General features: G+C 48.2%; 1 long non-coding RNA gene across 1 annotated transcript; it reads left to right on the forward strand.

The window, feature by feature from the left end:
• The first annotated feature begins 1,129 nt into the window (after nucleotides 1-1,129).
• On the forward strand, nucleotides 1,130-2,242 carry LOC310679467. Its single transcript, XR_014512282.1, has 2 exons — nucleotides 1,130-1,258; nucleotides 1,638-2,242. It is a non-coding gene; the product is annotated as an uncharacterized lncRNA (long non-coding RNA).
• The last annotated feature ends 5,947 nt before the right edge of the window (nucleotides 2,243-8,189 follow it).

Raw genomic sequence — 8,189 nt, forward strand, 5'->3', positions numbered from 1 at the left:
CGCAGGTGAGTCTGAGGTACTGGCTGCGGCAGCTATCCTGCTTCTCCCCGCCCCTCCCCACCGTTGTCAGTGTTTAAATGCAGTAGTGCTTCGCAAGACGAAAAAACTCGCGCAACGAAAAAACTCGCGGAACGAATTAATTTCGTCTTGCGAGGCACCACTGTATCTGCTCATTATCTGGGGCGAGGGAAGGAAGTACAGTGGTAGCTTGGGTTACAGACGCTTCAGGTGACATACACTTCAGGTTACAGACTCTGCTAACCCAGAAATAGTACCTCAGGTTTAGAACTTTGCTTCAGGATGAGAACAGAAATTGTGTTCCTGCGGCGCGGCAGCAGCAGGAGGCCCCATTAGCTAAAGTGGTGCTTCAGGTTAAGAACAGTTTCAGGTTAAGAACAGATCTCCGGAACGAATTAAGTACTTAACCCGAGGTACCACTGTACATATATGTTAGGTGGAGGGAGCCTCTGATTCTATCTTCCCTAGCCTGACGCCCTCCAGATGTTTTGAGCTATGACTCCCACCAGCCCCAGCCAGCACAGCTGGGCATCAGCTTGGAGACGGCTGCTATCGTTTTAATGAGCGGCAAGGGGGGACTGCGCCCTGGTCCAAACTTTGGGAAACAAAGCTTCTGTAGCACTTCAGGCTAGCCACCACCAGAGGGTGCTGTGGCATCGGAATCCTGAGAACACCTTTTGCTATCCTTGAGCTGTTCCTGTACGTAATACTAACTCTAATAATAGCAATGATAATGCAATTATTAATTAGCATTTATATAAGTGGCCATTGAACTTCTTCTTTTTAATTGAGTTTTTGTGCAAATACAAACAAATCTACAGAAAACAAAGAAACAAAGCAAAGAACAGAAACAATAAGGGAAAAAAGAGGGAAAAAATCAGGAACAAAAATGAAGTGAAATTAACTATACAATGCTATCCCAAAACATCAGTTCTCAAACAAAGTACTTTCCCTTTTGGAATAGATCTCTTTTGTTATCCTATTTATTTTCGACTTCCATCTATCTCACCACGATTCATTCTATCTATCTAATGCAGTTTCCTCCTATATTTCAATTCATGTCCCCATTTTGTTATAAGCAAAAGTGAACAGATCCCTATTAGAGAAGAATGGGAATTAAAGCTAAGGGAGTACTTGGAACTCACAAAAATGACCCAATCTATAAGGAATAAACCAATCGATGTAGTCCAAAAGGCGTGGGAATGCTTTAACACTTATCTAATGGGACGCGGGTGGTGCTGTGGGTAAAACCTCAGCGCCTAGGACTTGCCGATAGCATGGTCAGCGGTTCGAATCCCCGCGGCGGGGTGCGCTCCCGTCGTTCGGTCCCAGCGCCTGCCAACCTAGCAGTTCGAAAGCACCCCCGGGTGCAAGTAGATAAATAGGGACCACTTACCAGCGGGAAGGTAAACGGCGTTTCCGTGTGCTGCGCTGGCTCGCCAGATGCAGCTTGTCACGCTGGCCACGTGACCCGGAAGTGTCTTCGGACAGCGCTGGCTCCCAGCCTATAGAGTGAGATGAGCGCACAACCCTGGAGTCTGTCAAGACTGGCCCGTATGGGTAGGGGTACCTTTACCTTTACCTTTACCTTTACCTTTAATGAGACAAGGTTCAACAAGAAAACATTGGTTGTGCCTAGAATAAACCCATAAATAGGAAAAAGTGGCCATTGAACTTCATGTCTGTATATTGTGTTCCTCAAACAGAAATCCTGTAAGGAAGCTGGTGCTACCTTGGCACCCTCCTGATGGGAGTTGTAGTTCAGCAACACCTGGGGGGTGCCAGGGTGCTGAAAAGTGTGTTCGTGGAACACTTGGCACTCCATGTATTGCTGAACTACAGCCGGGGCTGATGGGAACTGTAGTTCAGTAACATTTAGGTGGGCCCAAGGCTCCCCACACCTGCCGTAAAGTGTATGGGTTTTGCTGGTGGGGGAGCAATGCTGACAACGAGAACTTGCTTAGCATCACCTCCTACTGAGTTATAGCAGAATGGTCCAGAATCTCAGTTCTGTGACCCTCAAACTCTATGCCTATCCTTCCAGCGTTTCATTGGCGGCTGTGATTTATTGGGGTGGGGTTAGGAGTGTGATGCCTTCAGCCGCCATGTTTGTTTTTAATAAGCAGTGTTTAAAATTCTGGGTGTTTGTTAAAATATATACATTCTGTGTTTCTAGCGCTTCTGTGTCAAAGATGCTCAGTCAATAAACGACTACATAACCGCATGAGCACTGTTCCAGAGTATTTTTCATTCTCATGTATATTATATCTATTCAAAAAAAAGATTGGTTAGTGAAGAAATTACTCCCAGTCACCAGTGTAGCTGCCTCATTCTGGATTAATTGCAGTTGCCTGATCACCTTCAAAGGTAGCCCCACATAGAGTGCACTGCAAAAGTCCAAGCGGGAGATAACCAGAGCATGCACCACTCTGGTGAGACAGCCACTCTGGTGAGGCAGGTAGGGTCTCAGCCTGAGTACCAGATGGAGCTGGTAGACAGCTGCCCTGGACACAGAATTGACCTGTGCCTCCATGGACAGCTGTGAGTCCAGAATGACCCCCAGGCTGCGCACCTGATCCTTCAGGGGCACAGTTACCCCATTCAGGACCAGGGAATCTCCCACACCTGCCTGCTCCCTGCCCCCCAAAACAGTACTTCTGTCTTTTCAGGATTCAACCTCAATCTGTTAGCCGCCATCCATCCTCCAACCGCCTCCAGACACTCGCACAGGACCTTCACTGCCTTCACTGGTTCTGATTTAAAAGAGAGGTAGAGCTGGGTGTCATCTGCATACTGATGGACACCCAGCCCAAACCCCCTGATGATTATACACAGCTTCACAGCTTGCTCTCCACCAGGTAAAGTCTGGCACCGTCATTCATTTAACAACTTTCAGAGACTTCAGAAGAAGAAGAAGAAGAGAAGAGTTTGGATTTGATATCCCGCCTTTCACTCCCCATCAGGAGTCTCAAAGTGGCTAACATTCTCCTTTCCCTTCCTCCCCCACAACAAACACTCTGTGAGGCGAGTGGGGCTGAGAGACTTCAGAGAAGTGTGACTGGCCCAAGGTCACCCAGCAGCTGCATGTGGAGGAGCAGGGAATCGAACCCAGTTCCCCAGATTACAAGTCTACCGCTCTTAACCACTACACCACACTGGCTCTCAGTTTGTTAGTTTTCGTGTTAGTTTTGTTAGTTTTGGGGTTTTGAATTATTCCATAAAGTTTTTCACATTGTAATTGTTTCTGGCCATCGTGTTGCTTTTGATATTGCTGACTCATATTTAGCAACACGGGTGTGATTACTCAATAAATACAGTCCTACAAGGGCCTGTTGCTCAGGCAGCTGCACTTAACCTGCAGGTCCGTGAACAGTTGCATCGATTATCTCGCATCGAACTCTTTGGTTATGATGGCGCACCTGTGAAGTTGCAAAATAGTAAATAAAGAAAGAAGGTAGAAAAAACAGTGTTGCTTTTGTCTCCATTCACTCTGTTCCAAAGGAAATGGAGAATGTCATTCTATTCTAATATTCTAACATCCTGGTGGCTGCCACCTTTTTAGTAAGCAGGGCTCCTGTGTCTTTAACAACTACCTGATAGACAGCAATTCATCACATGCAACTGTCCCAGAACCAGGAAAAAACTTCACTGAATGAATTTCTGCTGGTTGTGCAACTGTTAAAGGCATTGTGACTGTTAAGTTGTGGGTGAACATATCAGACGACACAGCGATTCTTCAAACAGCTCTTGTTTATTCACAGGCCCAGAAAAGAACTGAGCTGAAGGGTTCAGCCAACCTGCTTATATAGAGCTCCAGTACAATGCAACAGTAACAATATTCTGTACCTATCCAATCACTGAATGTCACTTTCAATTCCTTATTTGCATATGTGGACCTGAGTGAAAACTATCTACAGTATCCCCCTGCTGGTCCAGGGTGAGAACTTCAGTACATAACAGTGACACTGCCAGGGAAAGAGTTGGCAACCATGGCCTGCCAGTAGAAATAGCAATATTTCTGGTCTTCATATTTTCACATAGGTATATGGGGAAAATAACAGTCCTGGTACGATAGACTGGATTCACACCTTTTCTTTGAATGCTGAATGCAGCCCTAGAGCGATGACACCTTTGTAGCTGAAACAGGGCCACTGGTCAACAAGAGCGGAAGTCCCAGCACACCTGGGGGGAAACCAAGAGATATGCAGAAATAATATTTTTAAAAAAAATCAAAATGAAAGGCTTTCCTCCCTTGCAAAACAGCCTGTTAAGAAATGAGCAGGCTCAACAGCTGCAGGATTTTTTGGGAATGAAAACCAGTGGGATGGAGATGGATGGATGGATGGATGGACGGAAGGGTCCTGGAGGGCTTCAAAATGCCACCAAGCCAGCCCTGTCTTTAGACAGAGTGAGGAAAGCGCACTGGGTGGCAGATGCTGGAAGTGCGGCGACAGCAATAGTGGTGGCAGCTGCCTTGTCCAGTCCTCCTGAGTTCCACCGGCCGCTGCTGGAAGGCAGCAAATAATGCATGTGCCATCTGCGCTGGCCTGCCTTGCCCTTGGGCGTGTTGGAGGATGCAGCCAGGTCACCTGTGATTGACACGCGGAGGGGAGGAGGGTCTGCAGGCAGCCAACAGCCAGGCAGGAGAGGTGAGCCAAGAAGCAGAGGATGGAGGATGTAGAAAGGTTAGAGAAAAAACTCTTGTTGCCTGGAGAGGTCATTTCCTGGTTCCCATGGAAAAGCTATTTTGAAACATCCGCAGGGCCAGCGGTTCTCAACCTGTGGGTCCCCAGATGTTGTTGGACTACAACTCCCATCATTCATGAGCTCTGGCCTTGCTAGCTAGGGGTGATGGGAGTTGTAGTTCAACAACATCTGGGGACCCACAGGTTGAGAAAGGCTGGATTAGAGGATCATCCTAGACCCTGAGGTTTTATTTTTTTTTAAAATATAATTTTTATTCCATTTACAGATAAAACAAATTAATACAATTCGTAGTTTTTTTTACATCCGTTCTCTTTTTTTGACTTCCCTCAACTTGGCTGGTACTCCTCCCTTCTTACTTTCTTACACATTTCTGAAATCTCACCTAATTATTTATAAATTAAGTCTTGTTTCACTCAAATTCTAACCTTTCTTTTTTACAAAGCTTCATTAATGGTTACAAGCGTTATTTGTTTTTCACTTAAATTATGCATATATTCTGAAAACTTTTCCCATTCTTCAATAAATCTCTGGTCTCGTCGATTTCGAATTCTTCCTGTCAGTCTATCAAGTTCTGCAAAGTCCATCATCTTCATTCTCCATTCTTCCAGTGTAGGTAACTCTTCTTGCTTCCATTTCTGAGCTATCAATATTCTCGCTGCTGTTTTAGAGCCCAAATCTGAGACCTAGTGATGCCACAGGGGCAGGTCCTGGAGACAGAGGTTAATTGGGAGAGGGGCTTGGAGGAGGACAGATCCCCATCAGAGTCTTTACCTGCAGCCAGCTCCTGCAGGCTGGCAAGCTGCATGAAGGCATTAATGGCCACCCAGCTACGGGTTTAAAAAAGAGGACTGGGCAAATTGAAGGACAAGAAATCTGGAAATCACAGGAAGGGAGAATTTCTCTTGTCCTTGGGTCCTGTTTGCAGGTATCCCACAGGCACCCGGTCAACCACTGTGAGAACAGGACGCCGGACTCACTGGCGGAGGAAGAAGAGTGCGGGGGGAGCGCACCGCCCCCGGCAGCGCAATCCCAGCAGGGTGCCATCGTGGCTGCCCCCCCGCTCGTGCTGGGCGCCCCGCCCCCGCAGGTGGTGCGCCCCACCCCCAGGACACATGCCCCACCCCCCAGGACGCGTGCCAGCCCTGCCCCCACCTGCTCTCCACACCTCCCCCCCCATGCCAGAGCATGAAGCTCCGCCACTGGCTGAACTAGATAATAATAATAATAATAATAATAATAATAATAATAATAATAATATTTTATTTATATCCCACCCTCCCCAGCTGAAGCCGGGCTCAGAGCGGCTCACAACAATAAAAGTAACACAGCACTCTAAAATCAATTCATTCTAAAATCAGTTCAGAATCAAATTAATGGCAACCATTGGGCTAGAGTTCTGTGAGGATTACCAAAGGAGGAGGTCAGGCTGTGCCCTGGCCAAAGGCTTGGTGGAACAGCTCCGTCTTGCAGGCCCTGCAGAAAGATGTCAAGTCCCTCAGGGCCCTAGTCTCTTGTGACAGAGCGTTCCACCAGATCGGGGCCACAGCAGAAAAAGCCCTGGTTCTGGTTGAGGCCAGCCTAACCTCCCTGTGGCCCGGGACCTCCAAGATGTTTTTGTTTGAAGACCGTAAGGTCCTCCGTGGGACATACCAGGAGAGGCGGTCCCATAGGTACGAGGGTCCTAGGCCGTATAGGGCTTTAAAGGTTAAAACCAGCACCTTAAACCTGACCCTGTACTCCACTGGGAGCCAGTGCAGCTGGTATAGCATTGGGTGAATGTGATCCTGTGGCAAGGACCCCATAAGGAGTCTCGCCGTGGTATTCTGCACCCACTGGCGTTTCTGGGTCAGTCTCAAGGGCAGCCCCACATAGAGCGAGTTACAATAATCAAGTCTGGAGGTGACGGTTGTGTGGATCACAGTGGCTAGGTCAGGGCGAGAGAGGTAAGGAGTCAACTGCTTAGCTTGGCAGAGATGAAAAAATGCTGCCTTTGTTATAGCTGCAATCTGCGCCTCCATGGAAAGGGAGGTGTTGAAGATGGGCAAGTGGCCTGATCTAGCTCCACTGCTGGTTTGCAAAACGTGGGTCTTTGGCTCTTTTTGCATCGCAGCTCTCATCATCCCTGACCACTGGTTCTGCTAGCTAGGGATGATGGGAATTGTAGTTCAAAAACGGCCAGGATGGCATCTAGCTGGCCATTTTGAAAACAGGGCATTGGAGCGGATGGTCCATCGGCCCGACTGAGCAGCTAGGCTCTTCTTGCAGAGACCAGGTTGGCTGGACACCCAGCAAGGAGAACCAAGCAAGACATTTCTCTTCCATGCCCTCATTGTAATCCACCGAGTCACCGCATGGATGGAAGTTGAGCGGGAGAAGTGCTAGCCGGGTGACTGGAACAAATTGGTCTTGTGCCGAACAACAACCGCGCTTGTGTGTCCCGGAGAGCTGCTGGAACGGAGTTTGAGTCAACCCCTCGTCTTGTGACTCTGAATAACATCTGACATCGTGAACCACAAAAGGTCAACGAGGAGGGCATCTCGGCCCATCACTCGAGCCAGGATGAGGAGGACCAGGAGGCACTGAGACAAGGAGTGGGGAGGGCAGGGCAGCCAAGAACATGGGCAAGGAGATTTCAGATACTTCTGGGAAATAGTGGGGAATGGGTGCCATCGCCAACCGCCAACATGCAATAGCTTAAAGGATGGGATGGACACATGAAGCGGCTTTAGGAACATCTGCAGCTGCCTTAATCTAAGCCAGACCATTAGTCTACGCCTCCACCTGGAGATAACGGTGTGTCGATCAAACAGGGTCCCTGGACGTTTAACGGTCTATTGATCCCTGTGCCACCGCTGTGATTGCTTCCCCGCTGCCACCAACCAGTTACTCTCTGGTAAAACACTGAGTCCAGTCAGTTGTTAAAAGTGAACCCAAAAAACAAGTTTGTTTTACAAACATTGACAAATTTATGGTTTCTCAGATAATAGTCCTGTCAGTATGTTAACTTTAGTTTCTTTACTGGTCTATCCCTTCCTAATACCTTCTGACTGTCTCAACTGTTTGACTGACTCCTCTTAACAAATTCTCTCCCTCTCTCACACCAGACTAGCCCAACCCACAGACTTATCTTCCCTCTCTAGTCTAACTCCACACTGTCTTCTCAACCACCCTAACTCTTAATGTAAAGGTAAAGGGACCCCTGACTATTAGGTCCAGTCATGGCCGACTGGGGTTGTGACGCTCATCTCGCTTTACTGGCCGAGGGAGCTGGCGTACAGCTTCAGGGTCATGTGGCCAGCATGACTAAGCCGCTTCTGGCGAACCAGACCAGCGCATGGAAACGCCGTTTACCTTCCCGCCAGAGCTGTACCTATTTATCTACTTGCACTTTGACGTGCTTTCGAACTGCTAGGTTGGCAGGAGCAGGGACCGAGCACCGGGAGCTCACCCCGTAGCGGGGATTC

The sequence above is a fragment of the Podarcis tiliguerta genome, assembly GCF_965153285.1.
Source record: "Podarcis tiliguerta genome assembly, chromosome: 6".
NCBI lineage: Eukaryota > Metazoa > Chordata > Lepidosauria > Squamata > Lacertidae > Podarcis > Podarcis tiliguerta.